Raw genomic sequence first — 27,170 nt, forward strand, 5'->3', positions numbered from 1 at the left:
TTGTATAATTTTATTACTACTGTTGTTTTCTAGATTAAACTGATGTATAAACATCAGTTTAATTGTGCTCAATAACAAGGAGAGCTATATTATTGTATAATTTTTTTATTTATACACACATTATTGGCTACATATGTGCATACATGATTCAGTTGTGATTTCTTTCGAACGCCAGCATCATGAGGCCACTAGTCTCAACTAGTTTCAAATGTGAATGTCAGAGTTCATTTTTTTTTTCAAACCTTTTCTATTTCTTTTTTTTTTTCTAATATATCATTTTTTTTCTGTATGCCAAATTATCACCATTAATAAGTAATTGAATACTTTGCCAGAATCACCCTATTTTTCTTCATAAAAAAAAAAAAAAAAAATGGGGCAAAAAAAAAAGAACCCTGACATTTGCATTTTAAACCAGTTGATACTAGTGGCTGAATGATGCTGGATTTTGAAATAAATAACAGCTGAAACATATAATAAGTAGCTAATAATGTTTGTATAATAATAATAGTAATAAGTAGCTAATAATGTTTGTATAAATAAAGAAAATTATACTTCATAGAGAGAGAGAGAGGAAGGGAAAGAGAGGGAAAAGAGAAAGAAAGGAAGAGCGAGAGAGAGAAAGAGAGAGATAAGGAGAGAGAGGGGGGAAGGATAAGAAGAGAGAGAGGGGGGATAAGAAGAGAGAGAGGGGGATGAGAGAGAGAGAGGGGGGATAAGAAGAGAGAGAGGGGGGATAAGAAGAGAGAGAGAGAGAGAGAGAGAGAGAGAGAGAGAGAGAGAGAGAGAGAGAGAGACAGACAGATTCCTAGATAAAAAAACATGTTGAGTAAAGTTAATCTGATTTTCTTAATCCAACTGAAGGATCATCACAAATGAAACGGTGGATTATTACAGAAATACAGGGTGGTCAAAAAGTCAGGTAACATTTTAAAGAAAAACGATATTAGCAATACACGTATATTTAAGTACCATACATTGAAATATAAAATGAAACAAACATGAAATATGTTTATTTTGTTAATTGTCGTCCATTTCTCTCTATCAATCGCTGGAAGCGATTAACCACTGATTGTGTAACACGTGTAATCATGTCAGCTGATATCCGCGCAATCTCCTCTTCAATAAATAACTTTAAAGACGCTATTGTATCAGGCTTCTTGCCATAAACGCTATCCTTTACATAGCCCCAAAGCCAGAAATCAGGAGAGGTAAGATCCGGAGATCTGGCTGGCCATTCAACTGGGCCATGGCGACCAATCCATCGTTGTGGAAAAATTTCATCCAAGAAATAATATTAAACGAATAGAGATTATAATGGATCATATTGTTTTTTCTACCTTTAACATGTTACCTGACTTTTTGACCACCCTGTAGATATTAAAAAATGATTATAAATTACAATAGAAAAAAGGTTTCTTGTAATAGTAACAGTTCCAAAAGGATTGGAAGGGAGAGCATGAAAAGAAAGAAAGGAAAAAGAGATAGAGAGAGGGAGTGCATTTACTGAAGAAGCCTCTATGTTTGTAAATCCGTATAAAAACAATATAATGTTGTTTTTTTTTCATTTACAGAGTTCTTATTATAATAGTTCTTAGTCCTTTTGACAACATCTTTCTGAGAAAGTATTTTTTGTTGTATTCCCTTTTAGAGGTAATCCGCTTTTCCTTTTAAACACTTTCAATATTCATTTTCGCTTTTAACGTTCTTGCATGTATTTTCACATGGTTGAGAGAGCAAACAACGGTCAAATAAATCTTTTCTAATATTCTTTCTTTCACAAGGATTAAAATTCCATGTGCCGGCAGAATATCTTAGTCGATTTTTCAGTTTTCTTGGAAAAACCTTGAGACGAATTTTCTTCATTTAATCCTTAATTATCTTTTTCTTGATAATCATGTTCATGTATCTCTGCCATATTCTTCCCTCAACAATTTTAATGTTTTGTTAGAACAGAATTGTAGATCGTCTTCAATAATCCTTCAGATCTCCTTTTCTCTTGAAACCTTAAAAAAAGGTATTCGGTAAATTGATACATCTTTCATGTTCACTCCACGGTGTCTTTTCTGCAACTAAAAATATTTCTTCAAAAATACACCTCATGCTTCAATTTGGCGCAAAAATCTCCTTGTGCAATTAACGAGCAGAATGATATCACATGACGTAAAGAAAAGGAAAAAAAAGGCACGGATGCTAGAGAGGAGGCAGGAAGGAAGGAAAGAAAGAGCAAAAAAAAAAGAAAGAAAGATGGTGGAAATAATTTCCACAAGTATTGTACATTTATGAAAAGAGAAAAAAGTAAATTACGTCTGTTCAAATTTTATCAAAATGACCCCCAGAATGAATCAGTTATCACAAGTTGAAATTTAAAGGAATTTCACTATATTTACCCATTTTCACACTTTAAAATAGGCTGGTTTGTGATATCCAGTTTTAAATAGTTATAAAAATTTAAGATATATTCATATGCCTATGTCATTTTTTGTTTACACATTAATGTTTACTTAATTTCCATAGTAAACAGATGGTCCTGAGTATGATATTAAAAGACATCCAATAGTGAGGTCCCATTTGGAAAATATGAAGTTGCCCCTTAATTAATTGCTCCTAGGTCGATTTTGGCCCAAAGTGGTAATACTTGTGAGGGTATCTGGTGCTACCAAATCAGGCTGTCTGAAGATACTGGCTTCCTGACCCCAAAATTCACCCAACATTGACGTTATGATTTTATTCCTTTCCCTTTGCAAAACTCAACCATTTTCTGTAAAGTTAAAAAGCAGAAACAATATTTTTTCTATAACACGATCTAACCAAATGTCATGAATAAATATTTGAAGATACAACAAACTTGAAGAATATAACCTTTTCCTAAAATTACTGGATTCAGTATTTTTATTTAATAACTCGAAAAAGGTTGATATACTGTAAAACAAAACAACCAAACTAAACTCCGTGAATAAATATTTGAAGCCTAAGAACTTTCTCCAAAATTACTAGCTTCAGCATTTAATAACCCAAAAATGGTTGATATGTTCTAAAACAAAAACAATCAACCACAGCAAAAAGGGTTTAGTGGCAGCTGCCACCAGACTTATTCAAACAGAAAGGAAAAGTGCCCAAACATATAAGGGAGGGTAAAGGGAGTAATTCACATATGATGATATCTGAGAAAGAGTGATCAGTAGAGAAATAAAGCAAAATAATTTTATATTTACAAAATCAACAGAGTCTAAACCATTCTTGTAATGACCTTTTCCTTGCTGATTGAGGGTGTAAAAGCTGGTTCTGTGCAGTTCTAGGAGGTTCACACTCCCAGGCTGTATCTTCTCTTTTTGAGTAGGGGGTTAGTTTATTGCTAATTACCTGAGGCGCCTCTACTGGAGAATGCCGACAGTACTACACCGGCATCTTTTGCAGGGTCAGGATGCCCCTCCTTGGAAGCGACGACTTTTTAATCACACTTTCCAACCCTAGTGTCATATTTCTCTCCCACTGGTGAGAAATAAATACAATAAAATGATCTTACTTTTTCCTTTTCTAGATTCTGCAATTATATGCAGATAACCGAAAACTTCCCATGTACCTATTTACTATGCCTCCCCACGGGACAGAGTTAGACACCAGGGTCGTTTTTTAACGTGGAGAAAAGGTACAAAAATAAAAATTGTCTCAGTCATGAAGGATTTCTCCTCCACCGAAAGAGAACAAGAAATGGAAGTGCAGCATCTGAAGAACAGATGGTATTTATTTGCTCCCCCACCGAGCAAATTAGGCACAAGGCCGATTTTTAATGTGAGGAGTGAAGGGAGGGGGAAGGGGAAAAGGGGACCAGCTCCCGAGAGGTGGGAAATGGGAGCTGGTTAAAGGTCAGACATGTGGGGTTGCCCCCACATCTGGTCTTTGCTAGTCATAGCTAGTCATAGCTTGCAGTATCTGCCGGAACAGATGGTATTTATTTGCTCCCCCACTGAGCAAATTAGGCACAAGGCCGTTTTTAATGTGAGGTAAAAACCAGCTCCCCTAAAAGGGGTCACTCTGGTTACCAAAAATAATAATTGTCCCAGTATAGAGGGTTTCCCCTCCATTAACTGGTACAAATTATCTTAAGTGCAGCATCTGCCGGAACAGATACTACACTTTGATCTTGTTTATATATTTTATTGAGAAAGAAAAAATTGAACATAAAAAACGTACAAAAAATTCAATTCAACAAAATTAGGCACAAGGCCCTACAAGAAATTGGGAGGGGGAGGGTACAGGGTCTTTTTGACTATGTAACAGATGAGACTTTGAAGTCTTACTCTTGACTGGCGACATTTACCAAAATACCTCAATCACTCTGTGGATCCTAATCTAACTAATAACCCCAGCGTTCAATGTAAAATTTAACTATGTACAATTTGTATATTCATTTCTGTATGTTGTGTGTGCATTTTTTTTTTTTTTTTTTTTTTTTTTGTGTGTGTGTGTGTATGTGTGAGAAAATAAAGTTCGATTTCATTAGAAAGAGTTCTTGAATTAATTGGCAGAAAATGTTCGTGGAGTGGGAAAAAACTAATGAAAATGTTCATTTAAAAAAAAAAAGGAAAATCTACTAATGTGTTGTTAGTAAGACCCCCCCTGTACTATTCTATGTGGCTAGATCCCCCACTGTTTTCCGGGGAACCGAAAACAAGCAGAGCATCCCTAATGGGGTTTGGGGAAGTGGCCTTAATGGAGGTGGGAGAAAATAAAGCAACGGATGGAGGGGGTAGGAAGGTGACCTCTGAGTAGGGGGATGATCGGGGGCATCAGAAAATAAAGATGAGGAGCAGGGGGGTTGGGCAGACTCAGAGGTTCTCTAATACCAAAAAATAAAATCAGGAACAGGATCTCATTTGTACCACCAGTCAAGAGTTACTTTACTGAACTTATAATGCTAACCTAGGCGGGATGGGTTCCGTAGGACCCAGCACCGCCCATGCCATGCCTAAGGAGGGAACACGTATTGAAACTTGGCTCCTCGACGGATGCACAAACTAGTGCTGTGCACCCACCTCTTGTCAAATTCCACTCTAGGCAACCTCTTCCAATCGCATCTGATCTTTACTTTAAGCAAATGTTTAAAGTAAACGATCAGATCCCGATCAGGAACAGATGTCCCTTCGTGGACCAACTTGAGGCGCGCGATCCAAATGGTCATGCGCGCTACTGCTAGGATCGCCAGGAAAACCAAACTTTCCTCCCTGGGGAACGGCGGCTCCATGTTGTACACAAAAGTTCCTACGTCGAGATCGAGCAGACACTCGGCATCGATGCGAGCTGTTACCCCCTCGACGTACCTTAATAGGGGCTGTATCCGGCTGCAACTAAAAAACGCGTGCTCGATTGTTTCGGGCTCGCGTTCGTCACAGCACGGACAGAAGCGGCTAGTATGTTCTTTATACCGGAAAAGTACGTCGAAGAGGGGCAGCGCATTTCGGACCAGTCGCCAAGTCAGGGAGAATTCCGAGTTATTCAGAATCTCCCGTCCCGGCGCCCAACGCCATTGAGAACGGACAACCTCCATCGACCATCCCATCCGCCTACAAATCCTTCGCGGTCCCCTCCACTAAATCCCGATACAGTTTCTTCCTTGGCTGATCGAGGACATTGGTCCCCGGCAAAGCTCTAAGAGCGGTTCGGCATTCGGAGAAGAACTTGGACTCCCCCTTCGGTCTACGACGACCTTCTACCGAAGGGTTGGGTTTGAGGTTGGGAAACGAGTTCTCAACCACAGGGACCCAAGGAGCGTCTCCTTCAAGCGAACGACCCAGGAAAGCCAATCTCTCGGCGTTTCTATGACACAAGAGACTGGGCTGACCCAGGCCTCCCTCGCTCGGATTTTGAACACAGACCTCTCTGCAGACATAATGCTTACCCTCGTTCCACAAAAGTGAATCGAGGCGCCCTTGTAAGCGGGTTAGTCGTTCTGCAGGGAGAGGAAGTACAGACAAACGGTAAAGGATGAGCGGAAAGACGTATGTAGCACACGCCTCCGCCCGACCCTTCAAGGACAATTTCCTTCCAATCCAAGTCTTTACTGACGATTTGACCTTAGACTGTACTTCCGACCAATTCTTTTCCAGCTGAAGTCCCGGTCCAAACCAGACACCGAGAATGCGGACCGGTCCATCGGTCCAGCTGAAAATACCTGGAAGCGAGTTTACCCCGGTCCAGGCCCCCAACCGCAGGCCAACAGACTTGCTACGGTTGAAGATGGCCCCTGTTACTTCTTCGTATCGAGCGAGCGCCTCGACCACCGCTTGAACGTCCGTGAGGCAAGACACGAACACGGTGACGTCATCGGCGAACGCGGAAACCCTGGCTCGTGTGCCTCCAGGGAGAGCTATTCCGCGCAGGACTGGTGTAGCCGCCTCGTCCCTTAACTTGCGAAGGAGGGGTTCCAACGCCAGGACATACAACAGAGGCGACAGCGGACAACCCTGTCGCACCGACCGAGAGACAGCGAATGACTCCGACAGCTTACCGTTGATCTGCACCGCTACCGTCGGCCTGTCATACAGAACAAAGATCCACTTGCGGAAGTCCGGATTAAATCCGGCAGCCTCTAGCACAGATCCTAGGAACCGATGGTCGACCCTATCGAATGCCTTGGACTGATCCAAACTGATCAGCGCGGCTTCGGCGTCGTCTTCTGTCCCCTCTATGATCGAGCGTATCAAGTGCAAATTGTCTTGAATCGATCTCCCCTTCACAGCATAAGTCTGGTCCGGTTCGATCAAGTCAGTGATGACAACCTGCAAGCGATTCGCAAGAATCTTTGCCAAAATCTTTAACTCTGTGTTTAGCAGAGTCAAGGGCCTAAAATCATCAAAGTTTTCCCTCCCACCATGCCGTTGACCTTTCCTCAGCAATGTGATCACACCCTTGGTCACCTGTCCAGGGATGGAACCCTGGGCAAACCAATGGTTGAACATATCCTTCAGAATAGGGACCAACATGGGCGACAGCCTCAAGTAAAACTCGTAGGGTAAACCATCAAGCCCCGGGGATTTGTTATAGCCGACCTGCTTCAACGCAGTAATGACCTCATGTTCAGTAATAAGACCATCACAGCTAGCCGCCCGAGCCGCCGTGAGGCGGGGCGAGTCAGCCAAATAGCTGCCAAACTCATCAACCCTGAGTCCGGGTAGTTGGGTGAAGCGCACCGATAGATGCTCCCGAAACCCCTCGCAGATCTCCCGAGTCGATACTAAGGGGTGTCCTTCCAGGTTATGTACTTTACGAATGTACCCATCCGAACCGCGCCTTAAAGCAGCCTTACGCTCAACAGCGTCAACATTCACAGCCTCGTTAGAAACTTTGTTTAACCTAGCCCTAACTACTTGACCTTCATACCGCTCGCTAGCCAAGCGGTTGAGATCTTGTTTAGCTAGTGCTAACTCTAGGGGGTCCCCCCCCTCCACCGCCCGGGTCAGCTTATCCTCTAAACGCTTCTTTGCCTTAGCCTTATCTATCGCGAGGCGTTGGCTATACTGGACAGAGAAGCGCCTAATTTTGGCCTTGAGACTAACCCACCACTTACTCCCTGTAACCGCCCCCACTAAAGCCCGCTGAATTAGCTCAGTGACCTTCAACCGGTAGTCCTCCAGCTCCAACAAGGTGCTGTTGAACTTCCAGTATCCGGCCAGTTTAGGCCTAGCGCTTAAGCTCAAACGGGCCATAACAAGTTTATGGTCCGAGTGTCCTAGCAAGTGGAACGTGGGGCAAGATAGGAAGTCTACATCGCCTCTTCTAACTAACATCCGATCCAAGTAAGTGCTTGGATGGGAAGGCACTACAGGATGCCACGTCCACATCTCCCGCCCCGGATGATCCAGACGAAATCTGTCGACGAGATCGCACGAGGCCATCAGGTCAGACAGACTGCTGTCACACCACGCCGACCCGCTAGTCCCCCCGACCTTATCTATTTTGGGATCAAGGATTGCATTCCAATCCCCCATTAAAACTAACCGTTCCGGATCCACTAAGAAGCCCTCCAACCGTCGAAAAAAGGTTGCCCTCTCTACAGCAGCATTGGGAGCATAAACAGCAACAATCCGAAAAACACTACAATTAACAGCAACATCAACAACAAGCGCCCGCCCGTCCTCGCCTGCGTGAACAACATTCACCGACGCTGACAGGGTGCGACTCACTAGCAAGGAGATTCCACGACTATAGGTATTGCCATATGCTGAGTAGACATCGTAATCGTTTACCAGCACCTGACAATCCGCGTCACAAACAAAGTGGGTCTCCTGGATAGCGGCAATATCTACCTTGAGGGACACCAAGTCTCTCACAACGCGCGAGGCCTTGCTTCGACACCTGATGCCCCTCACATTCAATGTAGCCAAGTTCAAAGACATGATCACTTACCTCAAGCACTGTCACAGACGGGTCTGAAATCCTGGGCAGTGAGGACATGGCAGGCCTGGCCAAGGCTGCCGGTAAGTAAATCCGATGAAGGTGATCCATCCTTGGCCACGCCCCCCACGTCCAGGGGGAAGGTTAGTTTGAGTGCCCTGTATAGCGATGGGTGTACATACATGGGGATTCTACCCTCACATTTAAAGAAAATGTTGGTCAGTGAAGGATGGTCCCTATCCACCAGCTGCTGGCCTGGGATCGCATTCTTCGCTGCCTTAATCATTGCCCACATTCCTCCAGTCCTACCGTCCTTGTTGACCCTAACGAAAGTGGTCAACAAGGGAGCGTCCTTGAATTTAGTGGGGTCTGTTACTAGGTCTCCACCGACTTTTTCAAAGTTTTTGAGTTTATTGTACCGGACCTTCTGTTGTCCTTTAAGGTCCGGAGCCGGTTGGAGAGGGTCTGTTTCACAAATCCTGCTTCCTGGCAGGAAGGGGAGCTTTTTGGTCCGTTCAGTGCGGACTTTGGGAGTGGGGGAGGGGACCTCTTTTGGTTGATGGGGAGGCTGAGCGCTTGGGGAGGGGGTAGCCTGCTCGTTTTCTTCTTTTTGGCTCCTGTCACGGGATGAGGGGCGGGAAGAGTTTCTTGGGGCCTTTATAGGAGAGGGGGAAGGTTGTTCGGGTTGCTGGGGTGTTGGGATCACAGGGGGCTCATCCTGTGTTGTTGTTGCGAGGGAGTCCTTCTCAGTCTCAGTGGGGGTAGGAGGGTTTGCGCGTGTCTTGCGGCTTTTCCTCCTCCTGGCCCTCCTGATCTCTGTTGCGCTCAGGGCCATAGAGACTGTTGTTGTCTCTTCCTCTGCCTCTGACGCGGCCTCCTCCTCAGATTCTGGTAGTTTCCTCTTGTTTGAGGAGGAGGGTGTCTGTGTGTCCATTTTCTCCGTCTCGCTCTTCGGTTGTTCTTGGTCTTGGGTGACTGTCTGCAAGGATGGCTGTTTGTTGATCTTGCCTTTCTTTACGACCGTCACCCAGCCTGTCGGTGCCTCTGGAGGATTTGCGGCCGGCGCGGGAGCAGCGGCTTGATTTGTTGTCACGCTTGTTCCCGCCGCTTTTGTGGGCTTCTTCCCTCCATTTCTCTTTGGACAGTCCTTCGCCATATGCCCTTGTTGTGTGCACAGCCAGCAATGAGGCCTCCTCCCTTCCACTATAAGGGAGAGTGTCCACTCTCCGAACTTGAGTGTGGCTGGGATGGCGTAGAATCCAGCCTTGTCCAGGACCATCTGTACTTTGTAGTCCCCGGTCATGATGTTTCTTAATCCGCGGACCGGGGTGACTTCCTCTACGTCTCCATACTGGCTTAGGATAGCCCCCAGTTGTTTGGCCTCCATATAGCAGGGGACGTTTAGAGCAGAAACATTTGCTCTCCTCTTGTTCATATAGATGGGTTGGAGCTTTATGTTCCTGCTCTGATGGCAGGTCCTGGACAGCCTGACTGCGTCTTCGGAGGTGGGGAGCAGAACATCCCACTGTGCGTAACTCCTTCTACAGATGTAGTTGGCGGGAATGTTCTGCTCCAGCAACACGTTCATCATAGTGTCCTTGTTGACGCCCGTCAGACCCCTTGTCTTGGTGTCTGAAGTTATCAGCGAGAGCACTCTTTTCTCCAGAACTTCCACTTGACCCGGGAGGGGTTGGATGTTGTTCCCCTGGGTATACTCCTTGTAAGTGGAGTCGAAGAGTGCTCTGTAGTCTTCGGGCGTCAACTTCCCTTGCTGCTCTTTGGGGCCCCATGCCGGTCCTCCATCCTGGTGGGTGTCAGCTGGACTCGGGTTGGGGGGCGTAGCTGGTGTTGTGGGGCTCTCCATTGTCATGGGCATTTTTGGTTTCGGAACTGGCCCGTTACCAGGCAAAGTAGGCCATTGTGTTTTTGGCGTTGTTTCGTCCTGGCTTGGTTTGCTCTCCGGGCCGCTCCCCTTTCTTATTTTCTTCCTTTGCTGGGTGGCTGTCCCCTTAGGGGATGGAGGTGTCTCCCCTTCTGGTGCCGTGTTCCCAGCTGGAGCCTTGGTGGGTACTGTCAAGGGTGTCTCTCCTTCCAGCTTGCTTTTGTTACCACTGGCCGGAGAGTCACCCCTTTTCCGTATTTGGTCCTCTTGGGGAGTGTTGGGGGGCCAATCACTGTCTTCCCCGCCGAATAGTGAGCAGATGGAGGCTATTACGTCTTCATCCAGCGCCTCGGTTTGGTCCGCGGTGCTGTTTTCCTCCTTTTCTGTTGGGGAGTCGCCCTTTGGGGGAGCGGGGGATGGGTTCCCCGGTCTTCCTCCCTTGGTTCTGCCGTCCTGGGGTGCAGCTGGTTGGCTGGGTTCTGCACTTTCCCCAGCTAGTGACTTAACGGCAGCTTTTTCCGCTGGGTTGCCCTCGTGGGGAGCGGTTGCAGGTGCTTTTCGGGGGGTCGCCGCGGGCTGCGGCCCTACCCTCCCGCTTTCTTCCAAGGTCGCCGCGCGCCGGGGCCCTACCTTGTTTCCTGGCGCCGTCTCGCCGGGAGATGCATCAGCTCCCTCACATAGGGAGTCGTTAGCAGTTGAGATGCTGCGCATTTGGGGTGACGTACCCCTCCTGCCTGGCATCGTGGCGGTTGCACTGGCCGCTGGCGCGGACCAAAGTGTAGTGGGGGAAAAGAAAACCCAGGGGAATGGAGGGGGAGGAGGGGGAGGAGCGGACTTTGAAGAAATTAGAGTTTTTGACTTCCCCTCACGGGGATGTCGGGTTAGCAGCTCAGATCCCCCCGCGAGGGGGGAGAGCAGAGAAGAAAGACGCAGTGGGTGCTAGCGGGTCAGAGTGCCGCGTCGCAATTAAGAGAGAGAGGGGATAGGCATCCCTGCCCACAGAGGGGAGCAGAAACGAAGCACCCGCCCTACCCCACGTCACCCTACCCACTAACTTACCCCAACGGAAGCGAGAAAGAGAACCCTGTCTGCTCGATCCACTGGGAGAGCAGCGAAGATAGACAAAGTTTGGGCCTGGCAGGTCAGAGTGCTGCTCAGGCAATTAAGTGTGGAGAAATTAGACCATCCCCTGTCTCTAGAGGGAAGAGACCGGAACGAAGAAAAAAACGCATGCAAAAAACAACAAAAGCAGGTCTCAACTACCAGCTAGTGGTGCTGGTCCCGAGATTCCAGTCTCCCAAAAAAGGGGATCGGTTTCCGGGTCCAAGCTCCCACAAATGTGGAGTCGGTCCTTTAGGTCCTGACTCCCCAAAGGAGGGGGTCGGTCCTTGCTAACCAAGGTTAGTATGAAAACACCTTAACCTAGCCCGAAAGCCCGGTGGCGGAAAGTTTAGTAACTGAGAGAACAGATACTACACTTTGATCTTGTTTATATATTTTATTGAGAAAGAAAAAATTGAACATAAAAAACGTACAAAAAATTCAATTCAACAAAATTAGGCACAAGGCCCTACAAGAAGTTGGGAGGGGGAGGGTACAGGGTCTTTTTGACTATGTAACAGATGAGACTTTGAAGTCTTGCTCTTGACTGGCAACATTTACCAAAATACCTCAATCACTCTGTGGATCCTAATCTAACTAATAACCCCAGCGTTCAATGTAAAATTTAACTATGTACAATTTGTATATTCATTTCTGTATGTTGTGTGTGCATTTTTTTTTTTTTTTTTTTTTTTTTTTTTTTTTTTTTTTTTTTTTTGTGTGTGTGTGTGTATGTGTGAGAAAATAAAGTTCGATTTCATTAGAAAGAGTTCTTGAATTAATTGGCATAAAATGTTCGTGGAGTGGGAAAAAACTAATGAAAATGTTCATTTCAAAAATAAGGAAAATCTACTAATGTGTTGTTAGTAAGGCCCCCCCTGTACTATTCTATGTGGCTAGATCCCCCACTGTTTTCCGGGGAACCGAAAACAAGCAGAGCATCCCTAATGGGGTTTGGGGAAGTCGCCTTAATGGAGGTGGGAGAAAATAAAGCAACGGATGGAGGGGGTAGGAAGGTGACCTCTGAGTAGGGGGATGATCGGGGGCATCAGAAAATAAAGATGAGGAGCAGGGGGGGTTGGGCAGACTCAGAGGTTCTCTAATACCAAAAAATAAAATCAGGAACAGGATCTCATTTGTACCACCAGTCAAGAGTTACTTTACTGAACTTATAATGCTAACCTAGGCGGGATGGGTTCCGTAGGACCCAGCACCGCCCATGCCATGCCTAAGGAGGGAACACGTATTGAAACTTGGCTCCTCGACGGATGCACAAACTAGTGCTGTGCACCCACCTCTTGTCAAATTCCACTCTAGGCAACCTCTTCCAATCGCATCTGATCTTTACTTTAAGCAAATGTTTAAAGTAAACGATCAGATCCCGATCAGGAACAGATGTCCCTTCGTGGACCAACTTGAGGCGCGCGATCCAAATGGTCATGCGCGCTACTGCTAGGATCGCCAGGAAAACCAAACTTTCCTCCCTGGGGAACGGCGGCTCCATGTTGTACACAAAAGTTCCTACGTCGAGATCGAGCAGACACTCGGCATCGATGCGAGCTGTTACCCCCTCGACGTACCTTAATAGGGGCTGTATCCGGCTGCAACTAAAAAATGCGTGCTCGATTGTTTCGGGCTCGCGTTCGTCACAGCACGGACAGAAGCGGCTGGTATTTTCTTTATACCGGAAAAGTACGTCGAAGAGGGGCAGCGCATTTCGGACCAGTCGCCAAGTCAGGGAGAATTCCGAGTTATTCAGAATCTCCCGTCCCGGCGCCCAACGCCATTGAGAACGGACAACCTCCATCGACCATCCCATCCGCCTACAAAGTGGATCCTTCGCGGTCCCCTCCACTAAATCCCGATACAGTTTCTTCCTTGGCTGATCGAGGACATTGGTCCCCGGCAAAGCTCTAAGAGCGGTTCGGCATTCGGAGAAGAACTTGGACTCCCCCTTCGGTCTACGACGACCTTCTACCGAAGGGTTGGGTTTGAGGTTGGGAAACGAGTTCTCAACCACAGGAACCCAAGGAGCGTCTCCTTCAAGCGAACGACCCAGGAAAGCCAATCTCTCGGCGTTTCTATGACACAAGAGACTGGGCTGACCCAGGCCTCCCTCGCTCGGATTTTGAACACAGACCTCTCTGCAGACATAATGCTTACCCTCGTTCCACAAAAGTGAATCGAGGCGCCCTTGTAAGCGGGTTAGTCGTTCTGCAGGGAGAGGAAGTACAGACAAACGGTAAAGGATGAGCGGAAAGACGTATGTAGCACACGCCTCCGCCCGACCCTTCAAGGACAATTTCCTTCCAATCCAAGTCTTTACTGACGATTTGACCTTAGACTGTACTTCCGACCAATTCTTTTCCAGCTGAAGTCCCGGTCCAAACCAGACACCGAGAATGCGGACCGGTCCATCGGTCCAGCTGAAAATACCTGGAAGCGAGTTTACCCCGGTCCAGGCCCCCAACCGCAGGCCAACAGACTTGCTACGGTTGAAGATGGCCCCTGTTACTTCTTCGTATCGAGCGAGCGCCTCGACCACCGCTTGAACGTCCGTGAGGCAAGACACGAACACGGTGACGTCATCGGCGAACGCGGAAACCCTGGCTCGTGTGCCTCCAGGGAGAGCTATTCCGCGCAGGACTGGTGTAGCCGCCTCGTCCCTTAACTTGCGAAGGAGGGGTTCCAACGCCAGGACATACAACAGAGGCGACAGCGGACAACCCTGTCGCACCGACCGAGAGACAGCGAATGACTCCGACAGCTTACCGTTGATCTGCACCGCTACCGTCGGCCTGTCATACAGAACAAAGATCCACTTGCGGAAGTCCGGATTAAATCCGGCGGCCTCTAGCACAGATCCTAGGAACCGATGGTCGACCCTATCGAATGCCTTGGACTGATCCAAACTGATCAGCGCGGCTTCGGCGTCGTCTTCTGTCCCCTCTATGATCGAGCGTATCAAGTGCAAATTGTCTTGAATCGATCTCCCCTTCACAGCATAAGTCTGGTCCGGTTCGATCAAGTCAGTGATGACAACCTGCAAGCGATTCGCAAGAATCTTTGCCAAAATCTTTAACTCTGTGTTTAGCAGAGTCAAGGGCCTAAAATCATCAAAGTTTTCCCTCCCACCATGCCGTTGACCTTTCCTCAGCAATGTGATCACACCCTTGGTCACCTGTCCAGGGATGGAACCCTGGGCAAACCAATGGTTGAACATATCCTTCAGAATAGGGACCAACATGGGCGACAGCCTCAAGTAAAACTCGTAGGGTAAACCATCAAGCCCCGGGGATTTGTTATAGCCGACCTGCTTCAACGCAGTAATGACCTCATGTTCAGTAATAAGACCATCACAGCTAGCCGCCCGAGCCGCCGTGAGGCGGGGCGAGTCAGCCAAATAGCTGCCAAACTCATCAACCCTGAGTCCGGGTAGTTGGGTGAAGCGCACCGATAGATGCTCCCGAAACCCCTCACAGATCTCCCGAGTCGATACTAAGGGGTGTCCTTCCAGGTTATGTACTTTACGAATGTACCCATCCGAACCGCGCCTTAAAGCAGCCTTACGCTCAACAGCGTCAACATTCACAGCCTCGTTAGAAACTTTGTTTAACCTAGCCCTAACTACTTGACCTTCATACCGCTCGCTAGCCAAGCGGTTGAGATCTTGTTTAGCTAGTGCTAACTCTAGGGGGTCCCCCCCCTCCACCGCCCGGGTCAGCTTATCCTCTAAACGCTTCTTTGCCTTAGCCTTATCTATCGCGAGGCGTTGGCTATACTGGACAGAGAAGCGCCTAATTTTGGCCTTGAGACTAACCCACCACTTACTCCCTGTAACCGCCCCCACTAAAGCCCGCTGAATTAGCTCAGTGACCTTCAACCGGTAGTCCTCCAGCTCCAACAAGGTGCTGTTGAACTTCCAGTATCCGGCCAGTTTAGGCCTAGCGCTTAAGCTCAAACGGGCCATAACAAGTTTATGGTCCGAGTGTCCTAGCAAGTGGAACGTGGGGCAAGATAGGAAGTCTACATCGCCTCTTCTAACTAACATCCGATCCAAGTAAGTGCTTGGATGGGAAGGCACTACAGGATGCCACGTCCACATCTCCCGCCCCGGATGATCTAGACGGAATCTGTCGACGAGATCGCACGAGGCCATCAGGTCAGACAGACTGCTGTCACACCACGCCGACCCGCTAGTCCCCCCGACCTTATCTATTTTGGGATCAAGGATTGCATTCCAATCCCCCATTAAAACTAACCGTTCCGGATCCACTAAGAAGCCCTCCAACCGTCGAAAAAAGGTTGCCCTCTCTACAGCAGCATTGGGAGCATAAACAGCAACAATCCGAAAAACACTACAATTAACAGCAACATCAACAACAAGCGCCCGCCCGTCCTCGCCTGCGTGAACAACATTCACCGACGCTGACAGGGTGCGACTCACTAGCAAGGAGATTCCACGACTATAGGTATTGCCATATGCTGAGTAGACATCGTAATCGTTTACCAGCACCTGACAATCCGCGTCACAAACAAAGTGGGTCTCCTGGATAGCGGCAATATCTACCTTGAGGGACACCAAGTCTCTCACAACGCGCGAGGCCTTGCTTCGACACCTGATGCCCCTCACATTCAATGTAGCCAAGTTCAAAGACATGATCACTTACCTCAAGCACTGTCACAGACGGGTCTGAAATCCTGGGCAGTGAGGACATGGCAGGCCTGGCCAAGGCTGCCGGTAAGTAAATCCGATGAAGGTGATCCATCCTTGGCCACGCCCCCCACGTCCAGGGGGAAGGTTAGTTTGAGTGCCCTGTATAGCGATGGGTGTACATACATGGGGATTCTACCCTCACATTTAAAGAAAATGTTGGTCAGCGAAGGATGGTCCCTATCCACCAGCTGCTGGCCTGGGATCGCATTCTTCGCTGCCTTAATCATTGCCCACATTCCTCCAGTCCTACCGTCCTTGTTGACCCTAACGAAAGTGGTCAACAAGGGAGCGTCCTTGAATTTAGTGGGGTCTGTTACTAGCTCTCCACCGACTTTTTCAAAGTTTTTGAGTTTATTGTACCGGACCTTCTGTTGTCCTTTAAGGTCCGGAGCCGGTTGGAGAGGGTCTGTTTCACAAATCCTGCTTCCTGGCAGAAAGGGGAGCTTTTTGGTCCGTTCAGTGCGGACTTTGGGAGTGGGGGAGGGGACCTCTTTTGGTTGATGGGGAGGCTGAGCGCTTGGGGAGGGGGTAGCCTGCTCGTTTTCTTCTTTTTGGCTCCTGTCACGGGATGAGGGGCGGGAAGAGTTTCTTGGGGCCTTTATAGGAGAGGGGGAAGGTTGTTCGGGTTGCTGGCGTGTTGGGATCACAGGGGGCTCATCCTGTGTTGTTGTTGCGAGGGAGTCCTTCTCAGTCTCAGTGGGGGTAGGAGAGTTTGCGCGTGTCTTGCGGCTTTTCCTCCTCCTGGCCCTCCTGATCTCTGTTGCGCTCAGGGCCATAGAGACTGTTGTTGTCTCTTCCTCTGCCTCTGACGCGGCCTCCTCCTCAGATTCTGGTAGTTTCCTCTTGTTTGAGGAGGAGGGTGTCTGTGTGTCCATTATCTCCGTCTCGCTCTTCGGTTGTTCTTGGTCTTGGGTGACTGTCTGCAAGGATGGCTGTTTGTTGATCTTGCCTTTCTTTACAACCGTCACCCAGCCTGTCGGTGCCTCTGGAGGATTTGCGGCCGGCGCGGGAGCAGCGGCTTGATATGTTGTCACGCTTGTTCCCGCCGCTTTTGTGGGCTTCTTCCCTCCATTTCTCTTTGGACAGTCCTTCGCCATATGCCCTTGTTGTGTGCACAGCCAGCAATGAGGCCTCCTCCCTTCCACTATAAGGGAGAGTGTCCACTCTCCGAACTTGAGTGTGGCTGGGATGGCGTAGAATCCAGCCTTGTCCAGGACCATCTGTACTTTGTAGTCCCCGGTCATGATGTTTCTTAATCCGCGGACCGGGGTGACTTCCTCTACGTCTCCATACTGGCTTAGGATAGCCCCCAGTTGTTTGGCCTCCATATAGCAGGGGACGTTTAGAGCAGAAACATTTGCTCTCCTCTTGTTCATATAGATGGGTTGGAGCTTTATGTTCCTGCTCTGATGGCAGGTCCTGGACAGCCTGACTGCGTCTTCGGAGGTGGGGAGCAGAACATCCCACTGTGCGTAACTCCTTCTACAGATGTAGTTGGCGGGAATGTTCTGCTCCAGCAACACGTTCATCATAGTGTCCTTGTTGACGCCCGTCAGACCCCTTGTCTTGGTGTCTGAAGTTATCAGCGAGAGCACTCTTTTCTCCAGAACTTCCACTTGACCCGGGAGGGGTTGGATGTTGTTCCCCTGGGTATACTCCTTGTAAGTGGAGTCGAAGAGTGCTCTGTAGTCTTCGGGCGTCAACTTCCCTTGCTGCTCTTTGGGGCCCCATGCCGGTCCTCCATCCTGGTGGGTGTCAGCTGGACTCGGGTTGGGGGGCGTAGCTGGTGTTGTGGGGCTCTCCATTGTCATGGGCAATTTTGGTTTCGGAACTGGCCCGTTACCAGGCAAAGTAGGCCATTGTGTTTTTGGCGTTGTTTCGTCCTGGCTTGGTTTGCTCTCCGGGCCGCTCCCCTTTCTTATTTTCTTCCTTTGCTGGGTGGCTGTCCCCTTAGGGGATGGAGGTGTCTCCCCTTCTGGTGCCGTGTTCCCAGCTGGAGCCTTGGTGGGTACTGTCAAGGGTGTCTCTCCTTCCAGCTTGCTTTTGTTACCACTGGCCGGAGAGTCACCCCTTTTCCGTATTTGGTCCTCTTGGGGAGTGTTGGGGGGCCAATCACTGTCTTCCCCGCCGAATAGTGAGCAGATGGAGGCTATTACGTCTTCATCCAGCGCCTCGGTTTGGTCCGCGGTGCTGTTTTCCTCCTTTTCTGTTGGGGAGTCGCCCTTTGGGGGAGCGGGGGATGGGTTCCCCGGTCTTCCTCCCTTGGTTTTGCCGTCCTGGGGTGCAGCTGGTTGGCTGGGTTCTGCACTTTCCCCAGCTAGTGACTTAACGGCAGCTTTTTCCGCTGGGTTGCCCTCGTGGGGAGCGGTTGCAGGTGCTTTTCGGGGGGTCGCCGCGGGCTGCGGCCCTACCCTCCCGCTTTCTTCCAAGGTCGCCGCGCGCCGGGGCCCTACCTTGTTTCCTGGCGCCGTCTCGCCGGGAGATGCATCAGCTCCCTCACATAGGGAGTCGTTAGCAGTTGAGATGCTGCGCATTTGGGGTGACGTACCCCTCCTGCCTGGCATCGTGGCAGTTGCACTGGCCGCTGGCGCGGACCAAAGTGTAGTGGGGGAAAAGAAAACCCAGGGGAATGGAGGGGGAGGAGCGGACTTTGAAGAAATTAGAGTTTTTGACTTCCCCTCACGGGGATGTCGGGTTAGCAGCTCAGATCCCCCCGTGAGGGGGGAGAGCAGAGAAGAAAGACGCAGTGGGTGCTAGCGGGTCAGAGTGCCGCGTCGCAATTAAGAGAGAGAGGGGATAGGCATCCCTGCCCACAGAGGGGAGCAGAAACGAAGCACCCGCCCTACCCCACGTCACCCTACCCACTAACTTACCCCAACGGAAGCGAGAAAGAGAACCCTGTCTGCTCGATCCACTGGGAGAGCAGCGAAGATAGACAAAGTTTGGGCCTGGCAGGTCAGAGTGCTGCTCAGGCAATTAAGTGTGGAGAAATTAGACCATCCCCTGTCTCTAGAGGGAAGAGACCGGAACGAAGAAAAAACGCATGCAAAACAAAAACAACAAAAGCAGGTCTCAACTACCAGCTAGTGGTGCTGGTCCCGAGATTCCAGTCTCCCAAAAAAGGGGATCGGTTTCCGGGTCCAAGCTCCCACAAATGTGGAGTCGGTCCTTTAGGTCCTGACTCCCCAAAGGAGGGGGTCGGTCCTTGCTAACGAAAGTTAGTATGAAAACACCTTAACCTAGCCCGAAAGCCCGGTGGCGGAAAGTTTAGTAACTGAGAGAACAGATACTACACTTTGATCTTGACCAAAAGGCCAAGAAGCGACGACTTTTTAATCACACTTTCCAATCCTAGTGTCATATTTCTCTCCCACTGGTGAGAAATAAATACAATAAAATGATCTTGTTTTTTCCTTTTCTAGATTCTGCAATTATATGCAGATAACCGAAAACTTCCCATGTACAGATTTTTCACTCAACACAATCACCACTTCTAACAGCATGTCCACGGAAAAACATTATGCATTTTTACTTGATATAGAAAATGACATTTTTTTCTGACATTTCTGCCTATCCCAAAATCGTCTTCCAAAGAGAGAGTAGCAACAATTTTTACTCCATATACTTAATCACCTTCCACACAACCAGTTAACATCACAGCAGAATTTTATAGAGGGGATACAATTTCAGAGCATTGTCACATTCCATAGCAATAATTGTAAGAGTTACCTCCCTTATACTCTTGATGAAGCCGAAACGGGTTACCTCCCTTTGAACACATAACGTGAGTTGCACGAGATCTCATTTTTGGAAGAACCGCCTCTTTGTTTTCTTGATAATGTAACATTGCCGTGAGCACGTGTAAAATAAATCTACTTTTAATCTACACACATCAGTGTTGCTTATTTCTTTCATGGTAGCAGAGCTACCGATATGGCATCTAATTACAAAAATCCACCGGTTTTTAAGGAACAATGCTATGAGGAGTGGGAAAATGAGCTACTTATCTGGCAGCTCATGACGCATATTGACAAGAGGAAACAAGCTCTAGCAGTCACATTATCTTTAACCAGGAAATTCAGGAAAGCTGCATTAAACTGCGACAAAGATGAGTTGCACCAGGAAAATGGCATCGATACCCTCATATCCGCACTATTCTTGCACGAAAATACTGACACAGCCTATGAAGCATACAGAAACTTCAAAAGATTCCGGAGTCCAGAACACATGGCAATTTCTGACTATATTACAGAGTTTGACCAACGATACCAAAGGAGTACAAAATATAAAATGAGTCTGCCGGATGCTGTACTAGCATGCAAGCTTCTAGACAATGCAAATTTACCTAACCAGCAAAGACAGTTTATCCTGACAGCATGTACATCAGATGAATTACATTATGACAGGATGAGGTCTGCCATGAAAAGAATTTTCGGCAACGTCTTGAACCAACAAAATCCGGTCACACAACCACAAAGTCAAAATAATATTGAGCAAGAGATGGCACTATTCACTGACCAAGGTAAGATAAGAGGCGTAAGCCACGTCATTTTTTTACAAAATCTAATGAGAAGGTGAAAGGAACCAATCTGCCCAACAGGTATGGGAAAACGAGTAGATGCCGGATTTGTGAAAGCGTGCTTCATTGATGGAAAGAATGTCCACATAGGAATAAGTCAGTAAAACTTACTGAAAATTTTAATTCAGACAAAAATGATTCTCCAATAGATAAATGTAATACTACACTTTTCATGCAGAACAACGCTTCTGAAAATGAAATTTTTGTGGTGGAATCATTAAACACTGCAGTTATTGATACAGCGTGTACCTGGACAGTCTGTGGTAAGAAATGGCTTAAACATTATACAGACAGTATAAAATGTGATATTATTTCTACTAAAAGTCACAAGACTTTTCGTTTAGGTGATTGAAAAATCATAAACTCTTTAAAGGAAGTTATTGTACCAACCAAAATAGGGGATGCCAAATGCAAAATAGAAGCGGAAGTGGTTGATGTAGACATCCCTCTTCTATTAAGCAAAACCTCATTAAAAAAAAGCAGGAACTATTCTAAACCTGAATTCAGACAAGGCTGTAATGTTTGGAAAACCAGTAGAACTACAATTCACATCTACTGGCCACTACTGCATTAATATCACTGACACTTCTATCTGAAAAGTGTTAATGACAGTTGAGAACATAGCTGACAGCAGTAAAGTTAAGATGCTGACTAAACTGCATCAACAATTTGGCCATGCATCTGCAGAGAAACTGAAGCAACTTTTGAAATCTGCAGGTTCAGATAACTTAGATATTTTCAGTAAATTGGAAGATATTATCCTAAAATGTGACACATGCAGAAAACATGAAAAACCATCGCCTAAACCTATTGTTGGTTTTTCATGGGCTAATGACCACAATCAAACAGTAGCTGTAGACCTGCATCAGTTGGATTCTAACCTGATGAATTTTCTCGGTTCAGTGCTGGATGCATAACAAATACTAAGCAATCATCTGTGTTTGTTAAAAATTTTATAAAATATTGGATAACTATTCATGGGGCAGCACAGCGATTTCTCAGTGATCTTGGGGGTGAATTTGACAGTGATGAGGTGCGAGACATGGCTGAGAATTTCAACACAAACATAGTCACTATTCTCCCTGGAGCAACAGTTTGCTAGAAAGACATAACCAAACATTAACAGAATCTTGACTGGGAAACAGCATTGAACTGTGCACTGATGGCTAAAAACTCCCTACATAATGTACATGGATATAGTCCATATCAACTGATATTTGGGAGGAATCCAAATATTCCATCAGCTCTCAGCAATCAACCACCAGCTCTAGAGGGTACCACCGCCAGTGAAATTGTGAGAAACCACATAAATGCATTATACTCTGCGAGACAAGCCTTCACTAAAGTCGAATCATCTAAAAAAATCAGAAGAGCTCTCCGTAAACAAGTACGGTCCACACCAGACGCCTGTGTGGCTGGCGATAAAGTCTATTATAAGAGCCCAGATAACAGAGAGTGGAGAGGACCTGCTGTAGTAATTGGCCATGATGGACCTGTTGTGTTTGTCCGACATGGAGGAATACTGGTGAGGGTGCATAAATGCAGACTACGACTAGTTCCCCCTACAAATGAAAACAGGAACTCCGATCTATTGTCAGATGCACCAAACAACCATGAGCCTGAGGGGCAAACCGACCCTACCAAAAATGTTGACATTGCTTAATATCCATTGCTTAATATCCATTAATATTGCGGAAAATTCAAATGTGATATTCGCTTTCAGCATACCCGAAAACTTAAAAAGGTAGTCATTTTAAAGAAAAATGTTAAGGTGGAAACAAGGTAAAAATTTACAAAATGTATAACAATGAAATTCTTTATCCGCCTAATTATTATTATTTTGATATCCTCAGTTACAAAAAAAAAAAAAAAAAAACAGGTTTGTTTTACAGATTCGAAAAATGGTCTTGACAATGAGTTAAAAATAAATTCAAGTTTCACAATATCTTTTTTATTTAATGGTTAAACTACTTGTTTCCTGGAATTTTAAATGTCATTTTCGTTTTCAGGACCCCTGAAAACCTGTAATAGTGATCATTTTAGAGGATATTTTTTATGGTGAAAAGACATTGTACCTTTACCGAAATGTCTCAAGGAATATATATATATTTTATATATACTGGGCCAGTCAAAAGTCCCGTTGCACTTTTGTATTTTAGAATTTAAGTTAATATTTTCATATCTAATTTTTGTTTCTGCATTACAGATTAAAGTTTGTGCTTTAATAAAGTGATATTAGCATTTACTGTACAATTATTTATCAAAATGGAAGCAAAAAAAATTGAAATTGATACTATGCTGCGTGCGTCCCATAAAATAACAAACATTGCAAAGCTCCTTGATGTGAGTTGTATGATGGTGCATAGAGTTGCATGTCATATAGCCAATGGAGAAAACTTTAAGGATCGCCCCCGTAAAGGAAGACCCTGAGTTGTGAAGACCAAGATGATCTTCAAAGCATTCGAGAACAATCCAACTCTTAAAATGACACATCTTGCTAACATGAAGGGGATCTCAGTGCCCACTGTCAGGAGGGCTGTTAAACTAGAAGATGGAAAGAGCTTGAAAATGATAAGAAAACGCCTGTTGATGGTTGGGATGAAAAAGAAGCGCCTTGAATGCAGTAAAAGCTTCTCAACAACATCAAAAGCCATGGAAACCGAATCATCATTTTTTTGGACAAAAAGACCTTGACCGTCGATCTTGTTGTGAATAAACAAAATGACAAAATAGTGTCCTTCAGTTAAGATGTCTCTATGACAAAACATCTGGCGTCAGTTATGATGTTTGGAGTTCAAATGGGGAGTGGTTCCCCACTGGATACTGGCTTACCGCCCATGACTATAAACATGTCCTTGAGACAAAACTGCTTCCTTGGATCAAGAGGGTTCTCAAAAAGTCTGATTATGTTTTCCAACAAGATGGGGCACCATCGTACATTGCCAAAATCGTCCAGGACTGGTTGAAGAAAAAACATTAATTTTTGGTCGAAGGATTTTTAGCCCCCACAATCACCAGATTTGAATATGTTGGACTGCAGCACCTGGACGCATGTTGCGAGCAAGGCGTGCAAGTGTCGTCACAGTAGCGTAGAAGACTTGAAGGCTGCCGTGAACCGTATGTGGTCCTCAATGAGCAAGGAGTACATCCGTAAAGTTCACATCACAGCTGATCATATTGAGTAAATATACAGTTTGAAGATCATATCACACGTATTTAATGATTTTTGTTTTAAAGTAAATCAATACAACTTAAACCAAAGATACAAAAGTGTAACAAGACTTTTGACCAGCCCGGTATACTAAGCACGGTACCTTCTCTGTATAAGCACCTTTTTTGTTGTTGACATCATGGGTCGGAGCAATTTTACCCATTTCGGCACTTCTACACTATTGAGACGAAATTTCGGAAATCGTAATACTGAATTTCACATGAAAACAATGGTATCTATGTATTCCTCGTATTTCTAAGATGATTATATCCCAAAATTATGAAAATCGATAAGGTAGAAAATTATTTATTAAAGAAAATAAAAAATAGAATTTGATGAAAACGACACAGGAAAGTTTAAAAGGGAGGTAATTTTCCGTTTCGATTTAAACAAGATGGCGGCAATTTTTCACCTGCTACCACGATTAAAGTTGTTGTTTTTTTTTTAAATAATAATTCAGTACTTCCGACTGCATAAATTGGAAGCTACCATTGTAACTTATTAGAATTGACAAAAAAAAAAAGTCAGTTGAAACCATTATTTTTTTTTCTGAAAACTCCATTTATCGACTACAAAATCTCGTCCCAATAGTGTAGAAGCGCCTCCATTTCTTTTCTTTTTTTAAATTAATATTGTACCTATTTACTATGCCTCCCCACGGGACAGAGTTAGACACCAGGGTCGTTTTTTAACGTGGAGAAAAGGTACAAAAAAAAAAATTGTCTCAGTCGTGAAGGATTTCTCCTCCACCGAAAGAGAACAAAAAATGGAAGTGCAGCATCCGAAGAACAAATGGTATTTATTTGCTTCCCCACCGAGCAAATTAGGCACAAGGCCGATTTTTAATGTGAGGAGTGAAGGGAAGGGGAAGGGGAAAAGGGGACCAGCTCCCGAGAGGTGGGAAATGGGAGCTGGTTAAAGGTCAGGCATGTGGGGTTGCCCCCACATCTGGTCTTTGCTAGTCATAGCTAGTCATAGCTTGCAGTATCTGCCGGAACAGATGGTATTTATTTGCTCCCCCACCGAGCAAATTAGGCACAAGGCCGATTTTTAATGTGAGGAGTGAAGGGAGGGGGAAGGGAAAAAGGGGACCAGCTCCCGAGAGGTGGGAAATGGGAGCTGGTTAAAGGTCAGGCATGTGGGGTTGCCCCCACATCTGGTCTTTGCTAGTCATAGCTAGTCATAGCTTGCAGCATCTGCCGGAACAGATACTACACTTTGATCTTGACCAAAAGGCCAAGAAGAATATTGTAGAAGAAAAACAAGACCAGAAAAAGCAAAAGGGGGAAGGGTGGGAGGAATGAAACTTAGCAACTCCAACCAATACCAACAAGATATAAATAAAGCAGATGTGGAGGGGGGGGGGCAAAAAAATTAAGTTTCAAGAAGGAGTTTAGATTGATTAATTATTGAAAAATAAAAATTAAAAAAATAGGGGTATAAAATAGGGGTATATGAAATGCAACAGGCTAGCTAAATTTGCAATTCGATCGTGCTTTTTATTAGGTAAACGCAAAATATGTTATCAATTGACAAACAAACAAACAAAAAAGGTCAAGAAGAGAGATTTTCCGACTTTCCTGGCTTAAAAAAAAAAAAAAAAAAAAAAAAAAGATCGATTTGGAAATCTAAAGTAAGACGACTTCTGTAGCGATTGAAGAATAGCTAAGATAGTTATAAAATACAAAAATACAGTGACAGGATGACTATAGAACCCCACCCCACCTTCTCACGCTTTTGAATGGCCTTGTACCTAATTTATTTATTTATGTTTAATTTTCGTAAATAAATACATTTTTCGAATTGTATTTTTCGTAAATAAAATTGATTTAAAACCATTGGAGACATTTTAAGTCAGTAGTCTATGGAATAAATGTGGTATTTTGGTGATTGCTGAAATGAAAGTGACAAATAGTGAAAGAGAAAGGGACATCATCTTTTCTGCCTTCGGTCAGTGGTACTTGCGCATTTTAACATTCCCGTGAAAATTTAGAAAGCCATTCTTAATATGGGAAAGTATGAGAAGGTTTTTGTTAGTTCTTCCTTTGCCACGGATGAGACTCTTAAAATGAAAACGAAAAAATGTTAAAATGCATAAGTGCTATGAAAATTTTATTTTAGTGCTTCTACAGAATTTGAACCAAACCAAATCAAATCGATATTTGTTGAATTAAACCTAAAACTTAGGTTAGGTTAGAGTTTGGTTGGAATTTTAAAAAGGAGGGGGTAATTTTCATAGAAGTACTTTTAGTTTTGTCTTAATCTAGCATAAATAAATAGGGACCGCGACCCGTTGAGATTATTGGGTCTAGTTTGTTAACTTTGTTTCCTGTTTTATTTTCTAATAAATAATTCAAAGTGTAGCATTTGTTTCTGTCCTCAGTCAAGAGGGAAAGAAATCCTTCACGACTGGGCCAATTTTTGTTTTTGTCTTTAATCAAGTCGAGCCTCAATTTGGAAGAGCTGGAATTGGGGGTGGGGTTGCTTCAGACAAGGCATGAAGTCACTTTATGTAAAGGAGCTTAAAAAAAAATAATACCTCTCATACACACACACACCAAAAAAAAAAAATCTAGAGAAAAAGAAATACTACTTCAAGGTAAAAAATTAGCCAACAATAAGTGTTAGATGGAAAGAAAACAGCAATTTTTCCTCCTTTGTCGCTCATGGAATGTGAGGATTTAAATAAAAGAAGTGAGTTTACGAGGCTACCGAAAGTAACCCAAGGTCCACTTAAAAACAAATCTTCTGTCTAAATTTGACTCCATGGGGAGGCAAGTAAATAGTGTACTACTTCCTCTAAAATAATGTTTATTCTGAGTTTGACAGTTAAAGACTTTAATTAGTGACATCATCAAAATCATTACATAATGCACTTTTAGCAAATCGTCCGTATTTTTTGTTTGTTTTAGGTAATTAGGGACGTTCCAAAAGTAGTATCTCGTATTTTTTCCGCCTGAATGGATCAGAGGGGATTGCAAATTGCATTATGATGACTCAACTTATGCATTCCTGACCTCAAAGTCTCATCTCTCTGTTGAAGATTTTGACGGTGCGAGGCTAGGCTCTTAGAAAGCAATTCCTGCAACGTGCGTCAGAAGCAGGAATACGTCATTGAATTCCTCCGTGCAGAAAAAATTGAACCGATCAACATTTATCAACGCCTGAACGTTCAACAAAGCCAATGCAGCTGATGTCAGTACAGTTAGGAGATGGATTCGTCGATCTCAGAGTAGCAACAGGGATGTTAGTGAACACTGAACAAGTGCGCTTCGGGCTTTTACAGCCG

At 45.4% G+C, this 27,170-nt stretch overlaps 1 protein-coding gene, 1 non-coding gene and 1 pseudogene across 9 annotated transcripts in view; all 3 read right to left on the reverse strand.

Moving 5' to 3' along the window:
• The window catches only part of LOC145277737 (glycerol kinase 3-like), a 152,213-nt gene that overhangs the window by 79,959 nt on the left and 45,084 nt on the right, over positions 1–27,170 (reverse strand). The window lies entirely within an intron of this gene.
• Positions 19,221–19,417, reverse strand: LOC145278458 (U2 spliceosomal RNA). Its single transcript, XR_013868363.1, has one exon. It is a non-coding gene; the product is annotated as a U2 spliceosomal RNA (small nuclear RNA).
• Positions 24,966–25,129, reverse strand: LOC145278582 (U2 spliceosomal RNA; annotated as a pseudogene).

This window comes from Euprymna scolopes, chromosome 6 (genome assembly GCF_053919585.1).
Source record: "Euprymna scolopes isolate OS-2025 chromosome 6, ASM5391958v1, whole genome shotgun sequence".
Taxonomy (NCBI): domain Eukaryota; kingdom Metazoa; phylum Mollusca; class Cephalopoda; order Sepiida; family Sepiolidae; genus Euprymna; species Euprymna scolopes.